Source organism: Bemisia tabaci, chromosome 6, assembly GCF_918797505.1.
Source record: "Bemisia tabaci chromosome 6, PGI_BMITA_v3".
Classification (NCBI taxonomy): domain Eukaryota; kingdom Metazoa; phylum Arthropoda; class Insecta; order Hemiptera; family Aleyrodidae; genus Bemisia; species Bemisia tabaci.
In genome coordinates this window covers 6,705,278-6,730,568 of record NC_092798.1, presented here as the reverse complement: position 1 = coordinate 6,730,568, position 25,291 = coordinate 6,705,278, and the positions used below count along the sequence as shown (strand labels likewise).

The following is a 25,291-nucleotide window of genomic DNA, read 5'->3' as shown; positions in this document are numbered from 1 at the left end:
CCAAAATGCAGATAACATTTGATCAAAATCTTGGGAAAAAGGAGGGCGTAACTATGATTGGAAGCAATGGACCAATTGGCAAGGTAAATATTTAAGCATTCTGATACACGTATCTTTCAACGAGAATTTCACGAAAAACTTGCTTCTCGCATCGAAAATTACTGTGTTCAACCCTTCACTAAGATATTAACGTTTTTATTTTACGTTGGTCACGGGAAATTCAAATTGCCCGGTCACAAAACGCAAGTCGTGGGCCATCGCATTTTTATGAGCGGGAGGTTTGGATTCACGCGTTAAGAAAAATTGAATATCTTGGTTACGAGTTAATGTCATTAATTTTCGTTGCGCGAATCACGCGAAATTTTGGTTAAGAAACAGATATCAGAATGCTTAACTTCGTGCCTCGTCGGACCCATACACCTCGCCTCGGCGATTAACCCGAAAAACGTAATGTAACCAATTTGGCACTGTGAGCTTTCCTAAGAAATCTGGTAGCCAATACTTAACTTTTGGTACTGTCTAATTTTCTTCAGGATCATACATTGTCTATCCAGAAAGTCTAGTATAGCCACCACCTGGTTTTTTCTTCCGTGTGGACGGTCACATATTGTCTCCGTGTCCGCCCCCTGCGAGTAAAATAGGGAGGGGGTGGACGTTAACAATGAGCGTACCTCGCGGGGGTGTCCGAGAAGGGGCGATAGGGGGCGAAGGGGGCTGCATGGCGCACGTGAGTTGCAACGGGGCATGACAGAGCCAGAGCGGAGCACTCGAGATCCAGAGAGGAGACCCTGGCTCACCCGCTAAGCTAGAACCGCGTAAATCCAATAACATTTCGTATGCATATACGTTGCTTTGGTCATGACTGGGCATGGAGGAAAGAAAGGCGAGGGTCGGGTAACAAACTTTCAAAGCAGAACCGAGGCAGAGCTCGAGCGCGACATAACTCACCAACTCGCCACGATGAGCAGCACTGTTGCCACAAGAGAGAGGCGCAAGTTGACGTTACGTACAGAAATTCCGTAACCACGGACAAGAAACCCTCCACCGGCAGGGTGGCAAAATTTCATGAAAAATAAAATCTTGAAATTTCTTATGAAATATTTCATGAAATTTCAGAAATTTATGAAAGATATTGAAAAATACCGGCTCCGTTTCATGTTTCATAAAATGTAAAAATTGTGACTTTCTTCTACTTTTGTGTGTTTGAGTGCGGGTTGCATGTTCTAGCCCTAAAAAATATGAAATATTTCACAGCCTCGTGAAATTTCATGAAATATTTCACTGAAATGTCCAATCTTTCATTTCTTTCTAATACGTTTCATGCCACCCTGCTCACCGACCTCTTGACCACAGGTGGAAGTTTTAACTTTCGGGGATTTAACAAGTCTTTATGGATAATTTTAAGGGTGCGCCGGTCATCACCCTTTTTTCGGCTGTTGACCTACACACTAGATGAATGATGAGCCTCGGTTGATGTAATGAACCAAACAAGTTTTCCAAACTTCGGTTTGTTTGCAAAAGAAATTCTCAACACGTGGTTAACCACACAACTAGTAGGTAGGTCAACAGTTGAATATTCGAGTCCCGAAAGTAAAGGGTGCCATCATTGCCAAGACCCCAGTGGAGGGTTTATTGTCTCTATCCGTAACGCAGCCGATGATAGTGTCTTTGCTCAAGAGAAGGTTGGACATGTAAAATATCCCTGGCCGGCTTCTTTTCCTCCGTTTTTGACTATACACCTACATATAGACACCCATTGGAAGAAGATACCTCAGAAGATTTTTAATAGATCTCACGGAAAATGTCCGTGTCTATGATACGCGCAGTCAATAAGTCAAAAAATTGGACTGCTCCCACTGAACAGAGTATATTAATTTTATTTTTACAGAAATCTAGGATACATTCAAGTACTATATGAAATTAATTCTTTAGAATTTTTTCTACCATTCTCCTCTACCCTTACGATATAACGCATATCCGAACTCATCTAGGGTATTTCTTGTAACACTGGCCTTTACCTCATTTTTACTTTTTCGTTTTAAAACGGGGTCAACAATAGGTGCTGACTGCTGAGGCACCACTTCAGTCAAATTTCGGAAAAAGGGAAGGCCGCAAAAAGTTGTCGAGGGGAAGAGAGTATCCTAGAATTGGCATCAAAGTGACAAAACCACCCCGTGATAGATATCCAAATAATCCAATTTAAAACCCAGGGAAGGAGAATAATCGACCGTTTCCAAAATTCCAAATTGGCGCTCTTGGAAATGTGACCCGCTAAAATTTATAATCCAAAAAATCTAGAAAAATTCATAAGATATGATCGTTATGTAACGCTAGATCACTTCTAAATTCCCTAATTGTACCACATTCAGCAAAAAGGAACCAGCGCGATTACAGTGTTGTAAAAATGTTGCTTCTTTACAAAAATCCAAAAAATCTCTTAAAATAGCGAATAGTTTTTGCTTCCCACCAAGATATTGTTGATTGTAAAAGAAAATAATTAAGTAAATTTCAAAACTGTATACGTATTGAGTATTTTCAGAAAAAAAAGCAGAAGATGCACAATTTTGAAAACACTGCAATCGCGCTGGTTCCTTTTTGCTAAATACACTGAAAAAAAATTCTCGGCGTTTTTACCTCGGTCCGTTTGTACCTTTACCATCTCACTTTCTTTACCAACTATAGGTAATTTTACCAAGACAGACTGGTAAGCTTACCTAAAAACGGTATTTTTACTGTTTTTCTCAGGTAAGAATACCACTTTTATTGGTAATCAATTCCCGGTAACTTTGCCATTTTATCTCGGTAATTCAACCACAGTCGATAAAAAATATTGGCGTTTTTACCAAGGTCCAGTGAAATTACCGAGAAAGTTCAATAATTTTACCGAGATTCTCGGCAAAATTACCAATTCCATAATTGGTCATTTTACTAAGAAAAAACTGGGATCAAATAGAACCCTGAATTCTTGGTAATTTTACCCTTTTCTTAGTAAAAACACCGAGATTTTTTTTTCAGTGTATGTTCCGATTCATCGTCATCACTAATCAGGGTCGAATCGGATCCGATCGAATCGCGGGGGTGGCGCGCGAGAGAGGCAACGTCGGTCGAGTCGTCGTGGACGAGTTGTTGTCTGGTGCAGGATCGGGATCCTCTCGGTTCACCGGTTCGCGGGCTTCGGTCTCACAACCCGCCGCTCCTCTGTCGTAAAAGCGTATCACAATTTCTATATGAGCCCTGCTTCACATATAAATCCATGCTTTCTGGGGCTCGTGCAGAACTCGAGATACGTCCTTTCGTCAGAGGAGCCGCGAATCATTCCTCGCTCGTTGCGCAACAAATTCATAACAAACCCAACAAACGAGCATCGAACAGAGCGTGATCTCCAACATCATCCAGAATCCGAGCATGAGACAAAATGCCCTGACGATTTTACGTTACTCCACGACAAAATTCCTCCAATGAATGGACTACACTTTGTAGTTGGGATCTAAAATTTCTGGCTCAGTTTAGAAACAACGTATGTAGCAATAGTTCCCCTTTGGACATAATTGCTTTTATGGGTGAGCTAGAAATTGTAGTTCCTAATTGCAAAATGTAGTCCAAAAGATCTCCAACATCATCAAGAATCCGAGCATGAGACAAAATGCCCTAACGATTTTACGTTACTCCACGACAAAATTCCTCCAATGAATGGACTACACTTTATAGTTGGGAGCTAAAATGTCTGGCTCAATTTAGAAACAACGTATGTACCAATAGTTCCCCTATGGACATAATTGCTTTCATGTATGAGCCAGAAATTGTAGATCCTAATTGCAAAATGTAGTCCAAAAGACCATCCACGGGGAAGGACGTCTTGCACAGCGAGAGCAAATTTTTTAGGTGAGCACCTTCCGTACACTCTACCGTGCTAAGGAATATCGCCGTATGAACCTTCAGGCGTTGCCAAATTTCCTTTGGTAAATCACGTATTTTCGGGGAAATTTGTACATAATTTTCCTCTAATTTTACGGATAATCTTGTTTGCAATTTCACCTAAAATTCCTGAAAATTTTAAGGAAAAATATTCTTAACTTTCTTCAAAAATAAATATTTTTTGACAACAAATTTGGCAATTCTTGAATGTTCATACGGCGTTTTTCCTTAGCACGGCAGCATTGTAGAGTGCCTTTATATGAAGAGAGTGCGGTCGTAAGATGACCCATTTCTGATTGGTTCAGCAATCTTGAGTTTCATAGGAACTTTAAGCTCCTAGAAACAATGAAAAAAACCAGAAAAATGCCTCCGCTGGTATCCCAAAGAATAAACTGCGAGTAGTTAGGTTCATTTGTGTGCTAGTTTGCAGAATAAAAGTGCAAAATAATACGATAAATTGATAGAGACAGGAGCTTTGCCACCCCATCAACCATTAGAATGATAATTGCAAATGGGGAATTATTCTTCTCCTCTTGGGTAGGGTGGCTGTCGACCCCATTCCAATTTGTAATTATCTGATAAAACGTTATCACATAAAACATATACATAATGCAATATTATGAAAATAAATTAAAATACAATAGTTTTAGATTTTAAGTAAGGTAGGTCAAAACAATTCAGCCCACAAAAATTTTAACAGATTTTCAAAATTGAAAACAAGAAATAGGTGAAACCAATTTCATTTTTTTTTTTTTTTTTTTTTTTTTTTTTTTTTTTTTTTTTTATGAAACATGTTATGTATTGTGAGAGATTCAAGAAAAGTTTAATAAAGATTCGTAAAAGCTACTTACAATCTGAAAATGTCACCGATGGAAAATTGATTTTACCTGAAACACAATGATAATATGATTACGGAAAGGAAAGAGCACAAATACGAAAGAAATATGAGCACAAATGAAAGGAATATGAGCACAATGAATTGAAGAGCTGAAGTACAATTACGAACAGACTGCGGTTCAATGCACGAGTCGTTTGGAAAAGCGATTTTGATTATGTCAACGTGTGTTAAAATTAAAATTAGAAGTGAAAAGCTGTCTTCTTCATCGAGAATTCCAATTTCGCACTGACTTTTGTTACACGTTGAAAAAAATCACCAACGCTGTGCATAAATCAAAATGTTTGAACACATTTAACGATTTGGATATTTTTCGATGAACATTTCTCCAAAAGTCCGATTTTTTTAAAAATCGGCTCAAATATTCTACTTCGAAAGTTTCCGATGGAAAAAAGCTCTCTACTCTCTCTTTAAACCCGATTAGGGTCAGTTCATGAACGGATCCCAACTAGCTTTTACCAGAGCACAAAACAAGATATAGGTAGTAAAGTCATTTCAAAGACAGTCAGTCATTGGTAGAGCATTTTAACCTTTAATCTGACATTTTTCGGGATGACTTAGACGAAGCTGATCAGGGTTCGATCACAAACTGGCCTCAACCCATTTTCTACAGGATTGTATTCCATGACAACGGGGAAAGCGTAAAGTCTCGTTACGATCTGACAATTTCTGGCTCCGGATTACATATTTCATGTTTTTTTATCACGCCGGATTTCGAGCCCGGAACTTGGAGCTTTCTTGACCGACAACTGCGGGCGGCTCAAGCATATGCAAATCGCTTTGACAATCGGCCGCTTGACAATAGAGTCGTTGAGCGTGGGCTGAGCATCCTTTCCGCACCGGGGAAAGCCACGCTCCCACAAGCAGCGCGCGACGCGAAATTAACTGCGCGACCGGGTGCAATAATTTTAAAAATTTTAAAAAATTAAAAAAATAATTTTTAAATTAATGAAATGAAAAATATCCCTGGAAAAAAAACACGTTGGATCTAGAGTCCATGACTCTTGAAAACATTGACAAGTAAAAATACTCTTGATTCAATCAGATTTTTGCACAAATCAAAAGGAAATCCGCTCAAATTAAAAGGCTTGGTTCTTGATTTAAACAAAAATCCGATTGAATCAAGAGTATTTTTTCTTGTCGATGTTTTTAAGAGTCTGGACTCCAGATCCAATGTGTTTTTTTCCAATGTTTTATAAAAAATAATAAATTAACAATTTTTAAAAATTTACACATATTTTTATCCAACTGAGGAGGGCGATGGTGTTTTTAACCGAAGCGTATTGGTAAATGGCTTTTTTTTTTTTATCAGCCTTGTTACCCGCAGTACATTTTTTTAAAAAAATGTTTGTCTTGTCACGTGCTGCTCAGTTTTCAACATATCTCATGATGATTTTAAACCTGCCGGTTGGTTGCTACTGAGAAGGTGGCCCGCGTCACCATAACGACAGGGTTAGCTAATAGATTTGAGTCTTACGAACGCGATAAACTGCATACCTGTAGGCTAATTGGATTGAATTTGCAAACAGGAACCAGAAGAATTGCGATGGTGCTAAGATTGTGCATTCTCATACTTTGCAATAAAATTACTGAAACCATGAAAAAAATATGAAATTTATATTGTGACTTTGTCTCGAATTTACAGTTTTCAGCGAGTAAAATAGAAACCGTTGATGGATAATCATATTTTTCATCCGAGACAAAAGAATTTGCACAATCTTAGCAGCATTGCAATGCTCCTGGTTCCTTTTCGCAAAATGCAATCCAATAATTGAAATTGATAGACAAAGCTATAGAGATGGAAGGCAAAGGGCAAAGCAACCGATCCAATCGGTGAATGTTGATCGGTGGTGTTGGTGATAGTTGAAATGGACTGGGTAGGTATAGGTTTTTCTCACAGCAATTTACGAGAGACCCCTCAGCTATTCCATAGTTTTCGCCCTTAGTCTATAAAAATTACCTGTTTCATCCTCAATGTCCGTCATTTGGATAGCTCCGTTTTCTTTTTGTCTCCTTTCTCTATTTTTTTTAAAAAATATTTATTTTATTGTAAGCTTCCGATCAGGGCCGGATTTACCTACTTGCCGCCCATGGGTCGCCTGTATTTTGCCACCCCCTTCTCATTCGTTTTGAAACATCAATAAAAACCATAAAGTGAACGTGACGGAGAGGGAGGGGTGCATAAGGCGCGTTTACTCTTGTTGGACACACTTTTTGTGAAAGCCCTATCAACACTACCAGCAAAAGTTCATGGAACTTTGCGCGAGAGTAAGGTTTATTAGAAATGAACGAAAAAATTATGAAAGGACAAACATAAATATGGTTTAATAAATTTAACTTCGGCTGCATCGCGCTGACGGTGCTGAACGATCTGTGTTTTTGCGCAATGCGTGAAGTATTCCTACAATCTGTAGGCGCTATGCGTTTCGCGTCGACCGCTACGCTGCTGGCCGCACTGTGTTTGATGTAATGCAGGGAGTATTCATGCAGTCTTGTAGGCGCTAATATGTGTGTGCTAACCGCCGCGCTGAGGGCTTCTCCTTTTCATCTCAATTTCTCGTCATTGCTCTGCTTACCTCGCCATTTCAGGCCAAATTACGTGTGCGGTTTCTCTCTTAACATTGACTAATTAAAGGTGATGTCTCTTGCATCACCGAAAGACGACAAAATTAGAAATTACCATACTCTCAAGAAATGAGAGTTTTTGTCGCCTTTTCTCTTTTGCAATTTTTTTTCTGAATCCGATTTTTTTTAATACCTGCATTTAAATAAGTGCAAAATTTGCCGCCATGGGCCGCGGCCCATGTGACCACCCTCTAAATCCGGCCCTGCTTCCAATACAGGAAATATATACAATTAGCTTAAATTATAAGTAATGTACGTAGAAGTAACAACAGATCAATTAATTAATATCATAAGAGTCCTTTCTCCATTGAATGGTCTATCGATTCCATCAATAAGCTCGCTACCTTGTTACCGAAAAGGGAATAACGCCAATATTTCAAAAATTGAGTTCCTTCAACATTTTTTTAGTGCACTGACGGTTGACTTAGAGTCCCTTTATACTGAGAGTCAAGACAACACCCCTCATGGAGTCACAAACGGGCATAAAGATTAAAGAAATTGAACGTTCTTTGTAATCTTTGATCGGCCCATTCTTAAATTCCTTTCTCCGTTCCTCCTCTCATTCCGTTTGTTCCTTGCCGAACCCGTAATTCCCCGGTCCATTCCAGATTATAATCTTTGCGATCGGTGAAAATGTAATCTTTATTCCCGTTTGTGACACTGTGGAGGCCTAAAATACGGGAACCAATCAGAAATGGATTCACATTGTCTTGACTCTCAGTATAAAGGGACTCTGGGTTGACTTGGCGCGATCAACATCGCGTCGCGCGCTGCCTGTGTGACCGCGGCCTCAATCCCCGAACCGGAGGACCGTCAACGGCGCCGTGACGCGACGCGACGCAAGCGCGGGCGTCCAGTGGCGTGGCGTGAAGGATCGATTATCGATATATCGCCATTTGAAGCTATAGTAAAGAATCGATTACTAAGGTGTTCGCTGCGAACGCCCTGATAATCGATCTTTTTCCATAGGTTTAAATGGCATAACAATCGATATATCGCAATTTACGCCACGCCACTGCGGGCGTCCCGACGCTCCATCTCCCGAGATTGTCGCCAGGATAATCGCGGCGTTTAAGCCCCCCGGGAAAGGCGGGGGAGGGGGCGAGGTGACTCCCAAGGAAAATAATAGGCTCCGAATTCACGGCCGAGGTTGGGTCGCTGGGAAAATCTCGAGATAGTTGATAAAGCTCCTCCTGACGGCGGGTCATTAAAACCTGGTTCCGACGACGACTCAATTGAGACGATGACTGGATGAGCTTGTAGGGTCGGTGCGGTTTAGCGGAGGAATTGCGCGTAAAAAAGACAGATAAGCCACCACCAGGTCATACCCGGGTTAGCTTCGTGGAAACTGGGTGATGTGTTTTCACTAAACCACGTATTTAGCGCGGGAAGATTGGACACACGTGAATTGTACGAGCACGTGTTGTGAGGCCGTTATGCAGGGAGTTAAATTCGTAAGACAATAGAAAGACAATAGACAATTCGTAAGAAATTAGTAAGACTGATCTAATAGCTTGTTATCACTTGTTACCTATTTTGAAATTTAAAGTATGGCAACGGCCTTTGTGATATTGATTTTGTTGTTACCCTGACGATGAGGCGTCCGCTTCGAAAAGCTTTGGTACTTTATTAATAAAATGTAAGTGTTTTTTTAAACATTTTTTGCATTATTTCTAGCACTCGGCTACCAACCCAAACCCATTAAATTCGTGGTAAATGGATGTCTTAGTGAGGGATTTTGGCGCTTGTGAAGTTGTACAGGGAAGCATAGAGATCAAATTTTCGCGGAAAAGTCAAGTACCAAAAGTAGGAGTGGGAAAGGTCCCGAGGATTATTGAGAAATCCTGGGAAAGAAAATCTCAGTTACGAATTCTCGGGAAATTTTCTGGGAAAATTTGAATTTCCGCGGGGAAAATCAAGGGTAAAATCGTAATAGGGACAATTTTTTACGAAACTCGAGGGAAGTCCTGTGCTATATTTAGAATTGCACCCTTGTAATGAGGTGCTACTAATTTTCAGCCTCACAATGTACAAAATTCAGAGGGAGAATCTTGCGAGTTTTGTAAAAACCATTGAATATTTTCCTTCCTATTGTATCATCTGCAGTGGGAAATATCATTCATATTACTTTACAGGGGTAAAAAGTTGCCTTTTCATGACGTTGATGAAAAAATCTGCTAATTCTTGAAGATAACCCTTACCTACGATGTAAATCATACAGAAGCTTCAAGAGGAAAAGGAACGGTTCGAAGTACGACAATGACTATACGGCTCTCAGAGGCGGATCTAGCAATTTAGCAACACCGAATTTTCTCCATTCAAACCTACGCTAAGTAATCGATTCTTGTCGGAGCATCTGGCCCCTCCAAGAATCGATACATTTCCATAGGTTTAAATGGACGAAATCCGGTGTTGCCAAGTTGCTGGATCCGCCAATGACGGCTTTTAGCCTCCGAATCATATATCAGTTACACTTCGAATCCGGAGACCCCAAATTAGGCCTAAACTCCTCGAGCCGCAGATGGGAATGCGGGGTCATTTTCGGCGGAGCAGCCGCATCCGGGGGGGGGGGGGGGGGGGGGCACCCGAGCAAAGCGGCCGCCAATTAGGAAACTTTGAATTATACATTTTTACGGTCCCGTCGACGGACGACCGAGCCTCAACTTTGACCCCGATCCCTCATCTCATCCCGATGCGAGATTTTTGTGATTCGGAGCGAGATGGAACTGGTGCGGAGAAAGTGTTCCGCCGATTTTTTCCCACCGACCGCGGCGCGGCGCGTCCCTGGTGCGTGAGGCGGAGTCCCGGGGAATCGGCCACGGATGGCCCAATTGCGGCACGAAACCAAAGGGCAGAAACGTGGTTTCGGCCAATTGGGCTCCGCCGCGCCGCGTCCTGGGATGGGCGTGCACGACCTACGGTTTGAATTTTTCCTGCGTGCGTCGTGGAAAAATTTTCTGGGCGTGGTCAAGAATGGGATCACCCTGTATAATAGCTCATGGACCCTACTGTTTAATGCTTTTGGAGATCTGGGGCTCCTGACAGCTCTGCGAACGATCCCTTCTCTTTGAAGATGATCCATGCTTGTTCTTTGTAAGTATGCGCTTCAACTGTCATCGTTTCCCTGACGAAAAAACGTAGCTACATTTTAATGTTGCCAAATTTTTCCTCGCAAATGTAATTTTACCGGGAGAATCTTTAGTATTTTTTACTGAAAATTTCACTGATTTTTCCCCTGATCTCATGTGAAAATTTGTGTGCTGGGACATTTTTGTCACATTTTTGAGCTGGGAAGATTCATTGGTGACTTCCAAAACGACTGGTTCAATCTCTTGCATTAGTCGTGTACAATTGAGGAATTAATATATTACAACCTAGTATTTCTTTTTCACTGTATTAGGACGTCATATCTACAACTGTACTTCCATCAACTTATTAGCATTAAAATGAAGATAAAAACCTGGGTACTACACATTTTATTACATAATACTTTACTCACATAGCTGAAAGCTTTTTCAGTCCACCTCGAGCCATCATCAGAGCTTCGACGCAATACACAAAATTACTATAAACTACAACACTACACGTATACCACTATTTTGTGTATTTTTTCGAGGTTCTGATGATGGCTCGAGGTGAGCTGAAAAAGCTTTCAGCTATGCGAGTAATATATGGACGTATTTATACGAAAGGGAACTAAGCGCCAAATTTCCAAATTTCAGTTTTTAACGGATCTGGATTCTCCATGTAATAGGCTGCTCTCACACGTAAATATGCCCCCAAAATACTAATTTCATCCCCTGGAATCAGCCCCTGAAAAATCGCAAAACAGGGAATCAGCGATTACGAATAAAATCAAAAGGAACTACATGTAATTCCCTTTGATTTAATGCGCTAACCCGGATTCCGAATTAAATCAAAAGGCGCTATCTCCACTTGATTGACGCGCGCGCGGCGAAGCTTGGTGGAAACTTGGTGAAATTTAGTACCGGGAGGTATTTTTGGACGGGAAACTCGAATTTCGGGTCAAATTTTGAAAATTCAGAAATCCAAGATGGCGGACATGGCCTAAAATGCTATCTCGGCCCCTATCCAGCCGATCTAGGTGAAACTTGGTATCAGGGGGTATTTTCGGACGGGAAATTCGAATTTCGGGTCAAATTTTGAAAATTCAGAAATCCAAGATGGCGGACATGGCCTAAAATGCTATCTCGGCCCCTATCCAGCCGATCTTGGTGAAACTTGGTATCAGGGGGTATTTTCGCATGGGAAACTCGAATTTCGGGTCAAATTTTGAAAATTCAGAAATCCAAGATGGCGGACATGGCCTAAAATGCTATCTCGGCCCCTGTCCAGCTGATCTTGGTGAAACTTGGTATCAGGGGGTATTTTCGGACGGGAAACTTGAATTTCGGGTCAAATTTTAAAATTTCATAAATTCAAGATGGCGGATGTGGCCTAAAATGTTATCTCCTATTTAAACGCGCATCGCCAAAAAATCCCAGATGTCGTCCCCTGAGTGACGGTCACATATCGACCGTGCGTTCCCTCTGGCTCGATCGATGTCAGTGTGCACTGACATGGACAAGGGGCTTTTAACGAGCGAACAAATTAACGAACCCATCGGAATCACTTAATTTTCATTAAAATCACTGTTAGGTACTTTATTGGAATCGGAACAGTATTTAGAAATTCATGAGTATTAAGAGCGCGCTGGAAGGATTACGTGGTCAAAAGCGTGACCGTCACCTAGGGGTTCGTCAGGCCCCATCTTGACTTCCTCGGAGACGCGAGTTTAAATGGGAGCTCAGAATACGCAACTTCGAACTTGTTTTCCGTGGGTTAATAATGTTTCAAAAAATCGGAGAAAATTCCAGCGAACTGTGCGTACTCAATCCTCCAAAAAAATGCAAAAATTAAAAATTACTGAATAACCTCATTGTTAAAATTTTAAACTCCGATATGGCGGATGTGGCCTTCAACAATAGCTCAATGCCTGAATCGTTTGTGTGAAGTTCGGTATTAGGGGCTCAAAATGACAACAGAAACTGTTTTATTTAGATACGAAAATTTTAACATAGGTAATCAGCACATGAAGGGAATTCACGATCCGACGCTGCTAGGTAAACCACGCACCTCGACGAGGCGGTGTATTGTGAACGTACACGGAGAAAAAAACTTCGTGCGTGGGACCCGAAGTTTAGGTCATATGGATCTGTGAAGTTTTCGGATTGAGCATCTGAACACTTTCGGTCCAGCTGCTGAGGTTTTGATCACACATCTGAAACTTCAGTTCTTACATCTAAAGTACTTCGGTTTTCACATCCGAAAATTTCGGTTCTCACATCCGAAAAACTTCGGTTCTCACACCTGAAGACTTCAGACGTAAGAACTGAAGTTTCAGATGTGTGATCCGAACCTCGACAGCTAGACCTAAAGTGTTCAGATGCTCAATCCGAAAACTTCAGAGATCCATATGACCCAAACTTCGGGTCCCACGCACGAGTTTTTTTCTCCGTGTAGAGTGCCATATATTTAAAGTTTACAAACGTGGAAATTTCCACATCTCATCCACATTGGCAAGATGCAGCGGGAAAGCAGATTGAGGTTAGGTAGGTATATTTGGGCTCCCACCACCTCCGGCCTTCACAACCCGGCCCGTGCGTTTTACGCAGGTTCATTGGCGGCCATTCTAGACGTGTAGTGCGTTTGTTTAAGAAATAGATATCATTTTAAGCCACATCCGCCATCTTGGATTTCTGAATTTTCAAAATTTGACCCGAAATTCGAGTTTCCCGTCCGAAAATACTCCCCGATGCGAAGTTTCACCAAGATCGGCTGGACAGGAGCCGAGATAGCATTTTAGGCCATGTCCGCCATCTTGGATTTCTGAATTTTCAAAATTTGACCCGAAATTCGAGTTTCCCATGCGAAAATACCCCCTGATACCAAGTTTCACCAAGATCGGCTGGATAGGGGCCGAGATAGCATTTTAGGCCATGTCCGCCATCTTGGATTTCTGAATTTTCAAAATTTGACCCGAAATTCGAGTTTCCCATGCGAAAATACCCGCTGATACCAAGTTTCACCAAGATCGGCTGGATAGGGGCCGAGATAGCATTTTAGGCCATGTCCGCCATCTTGGATTTCTGAATTTTCAAAATTTGACCCGAAATTCGAGTTTCCCGTCCAAAAATACCCCCTGGTACAAAATTTCACCAAGTTTCCACCAAGCTTCGCCGCGCGCGCGTCAATCAAGTGATTCAAGTGGAGATAGCGCCTTTTGATTTAATTCGGAATCCGGGTTAGCGCATTAAATCAAATGGACCTACGTGCAAAAATCCCCTATATCTCGCTTAATATGCATTTTTTCCTAATTTTGGCAACGTAAGTAATTAGAGGAACTCTTCAGCTTTCAAACAAGCTAAAGTAAACCAAAATCGGTCCATTAGTACGGAAACGCCAATTGTTTTAGTCAAACTTGCTTTACTGAGAAGTTTGGAAATGGCGTTTAGCGCCTTTTCGCATAAATACGTCCATATCATGTATTAAATGTATAGTACCCAGATTTTTGTCTTCATTTTAATTCTAATTATGAAAGGTACTACTCCAACAAAAATGTTTGAATATCAACTTATTGTACAAAGTCTCCGCCAAAAAACGTTAAGGTGAGTATAGAGGCGGTCTCTTGTCGGTTTAACGAAACCAATCTCTTCAGGGTGCATCATAAAATCTGATCGATCCATCAACGGAGTGCACTTTCGTATCTTATGAATATGACTTAATGCCCACACAGTACCATATTTTACCATCATTTTTATAATAACTATCGTACTTGTAGCGTATTTTACATTATTTTATGTATGACTTAATACCTACACAGTACCGTATTTTACCATCATTTTTATAGTAACCATCGTGCTTGTAGTGTATTTCAGGCATTCATAACATTTTCACTGATTCGTGCAAGTTCTCTGCCGTGAAACCTCAAGGTGAGTATAGAGGCGGTCTTTTATCGATTTAACAAAACCAATCTCTCCAGGGTGCATCATACAATCTGATCGATGCATCAACGAAGTGCACTTTCGTATCTTATGAATATGACTTAATACCCACACAGTACCATATTTTACCATAATTTTTATAATAACTATCGTACTTGTAGTGTATTTCACTCTCATAGCATTTCCACGGATTCGTGCAGGTTCTCCACCGTGAAACGTCAAGGTCGATAGTGCGCCGGGCGCCGGGTGCCGGGTTCTGTGGGTTTAACGAAACCGTTTCTTGGCGCGGCTCGAGTCCCATTCATTTGGCATTCGTGGTCTTGGGTCTCGGGAAAATGACGGAAAATGATGGGTTGTTCATGACCACGCGGGGGTTTCTGCTTCCGTTGCCCGGCTCCCGGCTCCGGGAACCGAGAATCGCGTTGCTTCGCTCTCCCGATCCAAACGAGAAACGGATCGCCAGCCACGACTCCACCACCGCTGCCAAACTCCCCACCAGGCTACCACTAAAGAATCGACTGTGTTTTGCAATGAATATATGTGACAGACTAATAATACTTATTGCAATACAAGAAAAAAAATTCAAAATTTACATATTTTGTCGGGAAATTTCCGAAAGAACCTGTACTTCTGGCTCCGGGGGAAAAAGAGATAGGGGTTGCTTGATGGTACACTGGAAAAAAAACCACATTGGATCTAGAGTCCAGACTCTTATAAATATCGACAAGAAAAAATACTCTTGATTCAATCAGATTTAAGCTTAAATTAAGAACCAAGCCTCTTAATTTGAGCGGATTTCCTTTTGATTTAAGCTTAAATCTGATTGAATCAAGAGTCCTTTTACTTGTCAATGTTTTCAAGAGTCTGGACTCTAGATTCAATGTGTTTTTTTCCAGTGCGACTGTGTTTTGCAATGAATATTTGTGACAGAATATTGCTACTTACTGCAAAATAACCTAAGGAATCTTTAAAAAAGTAAGAAAGAAAGAAAGAAAAAAAAATATCCTTCACAATTTTACAAATTTTGTCTGGAAATTCCCAAAGGAACCACTACTTCTGACTCCACAGAAAAAAAGGGGTAACGGCTGTTGTATGATAGGGGTAATTCCAATCAATTGGGGGTAGTACCCCACTATATTAGGTTACGCACCCAAATGTTGCGGTACTATACCCCAACTTAAGTTGGGCGGTAATATCACAGTTAACCGAAAATGTCTATATCATCCAACAAATTAGAGGAGTACCACAATTTTAGGGGATAACCCCGAAAACATTTTTTCCGTATCCTGTGTAAAAGTACTCATCTGCATTGGGGAGCTAATTTCACATATAGACTACATGTTGTCATAAGAAACGACTAATTATGACTCATAAATAAAATTACCTATCTGCTTGCTGGGACTGGTTTCACTATGGGGAAATTGCGGTGTCGGAAATTTTGTGAATTTTATTTTTAGAAAAAAAACTACTGAGTAAATTTGGCAAGGAAATGTCTTTCGTTTCTAAAATGAACAATTATCAAAGGAGATATGACCTAACCTCCTGAAGTGCACGTGTATAACTTGGAAATGATGCCTGGCGTCACAAAGCCGCAGATTTTCTCACTTTTAAATCTAATTTTCTACAATGTCCCATATCAGAAAAAAATTATGAAAATATAGTGCAAACCTAGCGTATCATGCACTTTCAGATGCAGCAATAAAATTTTTTCAGGCGAATTCTCCGTGGAACTAAACTTTGCAAATAAGGAGCCACTATTGGTGCGGCTCAACGCATCTGTCTCTAGTTAAATAGTGTTCCTTGTCGTAAAATGTTGTCCAAATTAGATATGTTCTCTACAAAAAGACACAGCAAAGCTAGTTCCATACTGTTTAAGGCCGTCTATGTTCATTAACAGGTAGTATGTTCAGAGACTTTAACGCACGAATAGAAAAGAAAGCACCACTGGTCGCCTCCCTTTTCAATGAAAGTGCAAGGCCAAGCTGTGGATTGAAAGTGTATTTTACTTGTAATAATTTTTCAGTAGCATTTGTCGGTCTCAGTGACTTAAACGCTGAGTCAGGAAAAAGATCGCCCACTGGAAAAAAAAAACACATTGGATCTAGAGTCCAGACTCTTGAAAACATTGACAAGAAAACATACTCTTGATTCAATCGGATTTTTGTTTGAATCAAAACGAAATCCGCTTAAAGTAGGAGGCTTGGTTCTTGATTTAAGCTAGATTCTGATTGAATCAAGAGTACTTTTTCTTGTCGATGTTTTTAAGAGTCTGGAATCTAGATCCAATGAGTTTTCTTTCCAGTGAGGAAAGCACCACTGGTCGCCTCCCTTTTCAATGAAAATGCAAGGGCGAGCTGTGGATTGAAAGTATACTTTACTTGTAATAACTTTCCGGTAGCATTTCTCGTTCTCAGTGACTTAAACGCTGAGTCAGGAAAAAGATCGCTTCTTTTTAAATAGGCTCGATGATGTAAATATGACTGGTTTGCTTAGCGCACTGTCCATTTGATCATGAACCAAGGATCTTGGAATAATTGAAGCGACATTCCAATTTGGCAGCACTCGACTCAGGAGCCGAAACAATGAGACAGAGGCTGCGAGTGCGTATATCACAACGGTATCCGTATTCGACGCGCGTACACAGTCGAACCGGGGACCCCGCGCTCCTGCGGCCGCGACGCGAATTACCTTACAAACTAGCGGTCCGCTCCTTATCTAATTATTTTCTTGATTATGTTTTTTTTTTTCATAAAATTGCCCCCACCCCCAACCCCGCGCCCACTAGGAAGCTAGTTTACTTATTAAGCGGTTCCATTGCGAATCCTCCTCGCATCTTGGGAATGTCTCCTCAAGAGTCCTGGGTTCGATCATCATGGTGTAATATTTTGAAGAGCATATTGATACTCAAGGGTACAGTCTTTGGGTCCCTGACCACTACTTGGCCCATCTCGAAGGAGAGAGAGAATCTATCCTGCCGGCTGATTATTGAATTTGATAGGCAGAGCTATAGACAAAGAAGGCATGGGTAATATAGAGCGATCCAATGGGTGGTTCTCATAGACTAAGAGAGAAAATGATGGACTAAGTATAGAATCTCTTATGGGTTGCCGTTAGTTAGCCTATTACCTACCTCCCTTGTCCATTGTACCCACCCGCTCCCATGCATTAATAGGATTCCTCCATATTCCTCTTGTCTTCTCTGTCTATAGCTTTGTCTATCAATTTCAAGAATCGGCCAGCTGGGTTGTAATTTCAAGTTTTGAAAATGTCAAGTTCATCCAGAACGGCCTTTTAGGATAGACGGGAAACCATAAGAATGAGCCCATAAAATCTCTAGAATGAATTGTGACCAAACACGATAATTTACATTGTGTGAATGGGGCGAGCTACACATTTATCAAGTACTAGTAGAAAACCTGGGTCATATTTTCAGAGTGCAAGAAATTTGCAAGAAAAAAGTTTACTGCTTCATCTGAGAGTGCTTAATTAGCTAAGTTCGTAGTATTACTGATATGGGAAATTGTAGAAAAATACATTTAAAAGTGAGAAATTGTACCGCCTTGTGGCGTCATCTGGCGGCATGTACCATTCAGGCACGTGTATTTTAGCAGATTCTTCATTTCGTCATATTTCCTCAAATAATTGGTCAATTTAGAGACCAAATGCTATTTTTTTGCTCTGATTTCATGGCAGTTTTATCTGAAACGTGAAATTCACTAAATTTCAGGCACCAGCAAATTCGCCATAAACTCCATGATCAGAATCGATTGAATCTATTCAGGTTGTTTGACGCAATTTTCCTCCAAAGATAGATACACTCGCATATGCAAATACCCTTAAAACAATATAAGTTCTAGGTCACCAAAAATCCCCGTCACAAATCTAGGCTGAACCTAAATTGAATCGGCACGAAGTAAAAGCAAGGGCACTCATAAACCAACTCCAAAAAGTCACCTATCCATTCATAATCCACACAGCTCCACTAATGATGACTTTGATGAAACACTCGAAATACATCAGTCTGTCGAGTTCCTTAATTATTCCTGGGCCACGCGACTTGTTTTGGGTGTCGCTACGAGTCAGCGTTGACACTTCGTGCATGATCTTTCTGATTTTCACTCCAAACGATGTGAGATCGGAGATTCTTATGGAATTTGGCAATGCGGCTTTGGAAGGTACATCATAACGAATATTGTAATGTTTCACTTGAAATGAACACAAACTTTACACCAGCCACCGTTTATCGCTATTGATAGTTCGGACTTGGACACGATGAGGTATATACTACTATGCTGAAGGAAAAAAACGAAAAAGCACTCGAAAACATGGTCCGAAAATACGAATACAATAGAAAGAGAGGGAACAATGGGTAAAAAAGGCTAAAAACATTAAAACACTAAAACGGCAGAACAGTTCGAGCAGTTACAGGCTCATTTTCAGCTACAAAAAGGAACAAAATGCATAAAAAAATCGAGTCTGGTCAACTGGGCTCAGGTCGCACCCCCAATTTTTTTCAATTCTTTCATTCGTTTTCGCAGCTGAAAATGAGCCTCTAAAGGCTCAAAATGGTCTACCGTTCTAGTGTTTTGAATTAGTTAGCCTCAATTACCAATTTTTTACTTGCTCTCAATTGTATGGAAGGAAGCTGTATACGAGAATTTGAATACTGCTAAATTTTCAGTCCATAAAATTTGTATTTTAAAGAAACGTTACGAATATTCCTCCCTAAAATGGCCGGACGCATTACATCGAGCTGCAAAAAAAATCTCTGAAATATTCAGAGGAAAACTTCTATAAATCTTCGAGAATATTGATTTATGTCAAAAGAGGTTTGGCAACGGCCAGATCTCTTACGACGTTTCTCGTTAGCACGATAAATTTTAAAAATTCCGACTGAGATGTTTGACGTACTAGGGAATTTTTTCCTCTTTTTATCACTTGTGATGATTGGAGTCAAGTCGAAGTGGGTCACTGAGAAAGTATTTTCATTAAGCTGGTATGAGTATGGTATGCAGGCACGCTGCAGTGCTGGTGCAGAGGGCAGAATCAAATGAAAGGACGCAGGACGCGTGTTTCACTTTTATATGCATATTATGCACTAAGACATCACTCGAACAGCATTGCATTCATTAGCAGTAAAAGAAAGGGATATTGAAAAACACAAAATCGCGACAAGAGAACAACTCTTCTGAATCGAATTTTGACTAAAATTTTAACAACAGAATTAATCAAACAATATCTTTTTTTTTAAGCGAGCTTTGTAATTTCAAAACTTTCAGTTGGTGTGGTGTAGAATTTATTTAGGGACTGTTTCTAAAATATTTTTTTTGCTGCAATTGCACAAAGATGTTAAAAAGAGTCACAAGAGATGTGTAGCGCATCATCGTCGTTCCCGGAGGAATCGTACATTTTGAGACATTTTAAGAAAAATTAGCGAGTATTGAAGTTTCTGAGAATTTGCGTGTGCAAAGTTTTTAATGGCGATAATTACCTTCAAGTCTTTATTTCTAGACACATAATGGGTATATGCCTTTGCTACAGGACTTTTCTCAATGATTGCGCCATCATCGATGCTTCGAGCCATCGAGAGAAAATTTTTGATTTTCTTCAGTTTGTTTTAATTAACGGGCAAGCTTGTTTCACTTTGATTTTCAGCTTTCCGAAGGAGTGCAATTCTCCTCCTTCTTTTCGTGGAAGGAGTGGAAATGTGTCCACGGAGCTTGAGATTGGTGAATGAAACCCTTCAAAAGCGCCTTCATTTTCACGTGATGCAAAAGTCATCACCAATGAACGAATAGTTGCATGCTTGGTCATCAGAATTTTGGAATTATTTTTTATGAAAAAACTGGAATTCTTCAAATTTCTAAAAATCAATGATCATATTTCCAATACTTGTCGATTTTCAAACAAATTTTCTTACTTCAAAAGAGCAAGAGTCCTCCTATTTCGTACTATCCAGACTCCAAAATTCCATTTCTCTTTCTGTTCGGCGCAGACAGCGAAGCAAATAATCAGCTCCGGAGCCAAACCGCGAGACGCTACCGAAAGCCCGACCGCGAAAATGGTCTGGGCCGCACAGACTCAAGGTCCCAGGACCCCACGCGCAAGGTCAACTCCCCCTTGGGCAGACACCCCTTGCCCGGCCCTCGAGATTCAATTAGAGCCGAACGAGATCTGGAGAAAATGAGAAAAAACTCCAATGTTTGATTACAGTAATGAGGTGTTACACCCATGACCGGCAGTCTCCGGCCCGGGAGCGGTATGCCTCCGGATCGAGTTACCGGGTAACGATGCAATCCTTGCCTTGGTATTATTTTGTCCGGGTCTTTTTCATTAAAACAACGTGTGATGTTATTTCCTATTATTTTCGAGGGAAATGAGCGGCAGAGAAGGAAAGGGAGGGAAAGGGGCAGAGCAAAGGAAAAGGAAGAGAGTGGGATTCTCACTTAAACGAGAATCTAGTTGATGGATCAGCAGGCTGATTGTTGAAATTTCTACACAAAGCTATAGACAAAGAAGACATACGGAGTATAGAGCGATCCCATTGGTTGGAATGGGTGTTTCTAAGAAAGAAAATGATGGTCTGACTAAAGGGTCTCCCGTGGGTTTCCGTTAGTCTATTGCCTATCTCTTGTTCATTGCACGCACCCGTTTCTACCAATAGGGTTCCTTCATATCCTTCATGTCTATCGCTTTGTCTACCGATTTCAACAATCAATTCGCAATGTGTGAAGGCTTATCCAGGATTTCGTCAGGTGAGATTTGGGAAGAATCGAGGGGGATGGGAAGAAAGAGGGGGTAGATGACACATTTAGGGGTCTGAAGAATGGCATGCCCATCGTCCGCAATGTGAAATTTACCAAATAAACTGAAAGATCGCTATAAATTAGAATGATCTCTATAATTTATGATGCTTGGTATCACACTATCCGATTTTCCATTCCAGATAATTCGTAATTGCAAAATAAGGAGTGAAAGGTAAAGGCGCGGAAAGTTGAAAATAGAAAATAATCAGAGAAATTGTGTTTTTGAATCAAAGTTTGCGTACTCATTTGTAAGTTTTTGATCATTGTCGATATCATCATGTAACCATCAGAATATCTACATATTTGTAAAGAGATGAGAACCGCGGGAAATGTAATCATAGAGTATATCCCAGCCCGAAGATCTCTCGAACGGTGAAACTAAAACTTCCGAGAAACTCGAAACTTCCAGCGGTTGGTGCAAATGGGAAAGGTCAGCGAGAAAGTAAAAACTCTCTTGGTCTCAGGTTATTTCCCCCAAAATGTATGCGTTAACGACATGCGTAAATGAATCCAGCTATCATTTCTGCATGTTTTACATGTATGTTCCGGGTTATGTACAAAGATCTTGATTCAAGCTTTCCCTGCCTTCTCTGCTTCTGCTCGTTTGCTCATCTGAATTGTATGATAGTGTTGATATTAGACGGACGTTACAGTACGTGGCTTTCTTCAGCAAAGTAATACTGAAAATGAAACAAGTTTCCTCGCCATTCAGATCAGCTGATGAGCTTTTAAAAGCTCAGCGAGAGCGTAAAGAGGCTGTAGCTAGAATGTCGTCCGAATGAATGAAAACCGGAGGAAAGTGACGGGGACGTGGATTACGCGCTCCGAGCGAGAATGCTGAGTCGTTGGAGTCTGCACAAAGAAATCTCCGGCCCGATGTTTATTCAGCCGGCACCGGAAGAGAGTAAAAGTGGACTTTCCGGTTTCTTCGCTTTTATTGTCTCGATTTGCAGGGCTACTGTAACAGTGGCGATCTGATCCAGATAAACATTCGGGTCGTAAAGTTCGCGACTAAACTCGCGGGCTGAGAACCGTTTAGCGCCACGCGAGGAATTCTGCACGGGAGGGATTAAAAGAGTTTCTTCGATCGCGATAAAAAAACGTTTGAATGGATCCGTTCCGCACGGGTTCAGCTCATACGTCAACATGGTTCGAGGTTTCCTTGCGCTGTCGCTATGGGCGAATTTTCGCGAGAGGATTTGATTGACTTTTTCGACCAAATTCTAATCCTTCGGAGGTAGGTCGAGAAAGCAACCAATTTTTCCAAAATGGTGATCTGTACGGCAAAAATAACAAGTAAGCAGCAATAACCACGGTGAGGCGATGGTGATGCAGTAAAGTGTGAAAAAGCACATATTTTGGTATGTTCGTATTATAATTTGTCTGACATTTTATATTGCAGATTAAGTCGTAGGTAATGCATTGGCCAAATTTATTACTTTTTTGGATTGATGACTGTTGTACCATCGTTGGTTGGACCAATCAGAATCAAGCATCTAAGTTTCAACCAAATCATGAAGAAAACGAGCCAAATCTCGGATTAGGCTCTAAACAGCGCGCCAATGCAACACGAATCAATCTATGACATAAAATATCATCACAATCACCTCAGCACGGTTTTTGTCGCACGGAACACAGCCAAGTTGGAAAAATTGGTTGCTTCTCAAGGTTTCTGGTGAAGAAGTTTACTCCCATCCACTTCATGATCTATCTCTGGTAGTGGGTCGAGAAATTTTGGATTTTGTTTAGACACCAGTTGCTGATGAGCTAAACAGACTAGAAAATTGGGTTGAACAAATTGTCGATTCTGTAGACTTTGACGCAGAGGCGGATCCAGCAAGTTGGCAACAACGGATTCCCTTAATTTAAACCTATGATAAATAATCGATTCTTATCGGAGCACCTAGCCCCTCCAAGAATCGATATCTTCCCATAGGTTTAGATGGAGAAAAACAATGTTGCCAAGTTGCTGGGTCCGCCAATGCTTTGACAGTTGACTTTTTCGACCAAATCCACTCGTAGAAATTCGCCTAGTGAATTCAAAAAAATCAACTGGAAGAAGACGTATACAAAGCTGTTTGAAAGTCGAGCAGAAGAATGCGCCTGCTAGTTACAGAGTAGGCAATCTGGTCGGTTGATTGGGAGTTAAGAAATCTATCCGGAATCCCAATCCCGATGATAGCTAATCGGCGAGGCTAAACAGCCGGTCTCGGCGGCTGGTTATCAGCGACCGGCGCACTATGGTCCCAATTCACTTTTCAGTGATCAAAAATCATAGCGGCTCTCCGTTTGAGTATAAATACATTTAAGATATGTATTCCTAATGATTTTGATGTGCTAAATCCGAATTTGACCTCAGCTTTTCCCTAAAAAATCATTTGCAAAAGTTACCGTCATTTTTTCACATAAATCACAAACTGCCATACAATTGGCTTGTTATACTTGCTTAGATTGGATGAAAACCATGCGTTCATTGCGCATATATGACGGGCCACTTCACGGGTCAGAAAATACATATCCGACTATTCGCACAGTTTGTGACACTTTCAAAGTGACTAGAAATTTTTTTGAGGTATACTACGTGTAGTTTATGACCCGTACATACTATATTTATCAATTTTGACTCGAAAAAAAAATGTCGTCCAATTTCATAAATATCCACTTTTGGGCGCTCCCGAGCGGATTGGGACCATAGTGCGGCGCAGCGTGATCATTCGGGCCCGATAAAGACGCTATGAATGGAGCCCCTAATTATGACAGGAGGAAGCAAGAAAGAATGATGGCTCTTTGCGAAGTGGGTGACCGGAGGCACAGTTGCCAAGCAAACTTCAAAATTTTAAGCCTAACAAAATGATTTGAGAGTTAAGGGATGAAACTGGTCACTTGTGAGAGTATCAGGAACAAAACAAATTCACCTAACGATGATTTGAAATTCTCAGTCACTCATTGTCAGCCGCAAAGTTTATTCAGTTAAACGGACTTGGTGAGGCCGTAATCATATAGTCTGTCACTCAGGAGTTATTTTAACAGAGTCTCAAAAGCAGAAGTTTCAATTTGCCGCTAAGGGGTAAGCGGAAAATTCTTCGGCCTACGTATTTTCGAGCAACCAGGGATTCAGCTTATACACTCATTATGATATCGCGCGTTTACAGTAATTTTCAACAAAAAATAGGGCGTTCGCAGTAATTTTCTAAAAATTCAACGCCTCCGAAGTACATTTTCTAAAAAATCTAACTCGGTCGTACTAGTTTTGTAAAACTCAGTGCGTTTGCACTCATTTTCAAATATTAACATCTTTGTCATGAGTTTTCGTAAAAATCAGTGCGTTGAGTGTTCGTTCTACAGAATAAAACACATGTTTCGATTCGTTTAAACAAAAATCTCTTATCAGTTTTTTTAAGCTCATAAGTTCGCATCTGCGAACCGAACTTTCGGTTACAGTGAATGAAGTTAGGTTTGACAAACCGAATAGTTGGAGTGATATAGAACACCATGTTCTCGATCATTTGGAGAATGCGCAATTGTCACTCCCTGGTAGTTAAAATATTTGTGTCACGTGCTTCACCACATCTAACTTTTCTACTCGTGCGATAAAGTCTCTGAGTTAGCCGAAAAGAGATTCTCCTTTATTTTGTGAATATGTAATTCTACCTACTTGCAAGTCGCAAAAGCTGTGTCGCGTGTTTGACCACATCCAACTTTTCTACGCGTGCGTTAAAGTCTCTGAGTCAGCCGAACGGAAATTCTCCTACATTTTGAGTGATATGCAATTCTAACTACTTGAAAGTTGAAATAGTTGTATCACACGTTTCGCCCCATCCGACTTTTCTACTCCTGCGTTGAAGTTTCTGAGACACTGGAAAAGAGATCAAGATCTTTTTCATGGTGATTTACGCAAGAAAATTTTGTTGCTTCATAAATGTGACCGGATCTGTGAAAAGGAGCATTATCTTTCTGGAGAAAATTTCCGAAACTTTAAACCTGGCACCGAAAACGATCGCAGGGAGCGCCTGTAAAACTGCAGGGATACTTCAAGCATTGCGCCG

General features: G+C 40.8%; 1 long non-coding RNA gene across 1 annotated transcript in view; it reads right to left on the bottom strand.

Moving 5' to 3' along the window:
• LOC140224735 (uncharacterized) overlaps positions 1-25,291 on the bottom strand; it is a 54,156-nt gene that overhangs the window by 8,302 nt on the left and 20,563 nt on the right. Inside the window, exon 2 of the long non-coding RNA XR_011899990.1 lies at positions 4,767-4,802. This is a non-coding gene — a long non-coding RNA (uncharacterized lncRNA). The remainder of the gene's footprint in view (positions 1-4,766; positions 4,803-25,291) is intronic.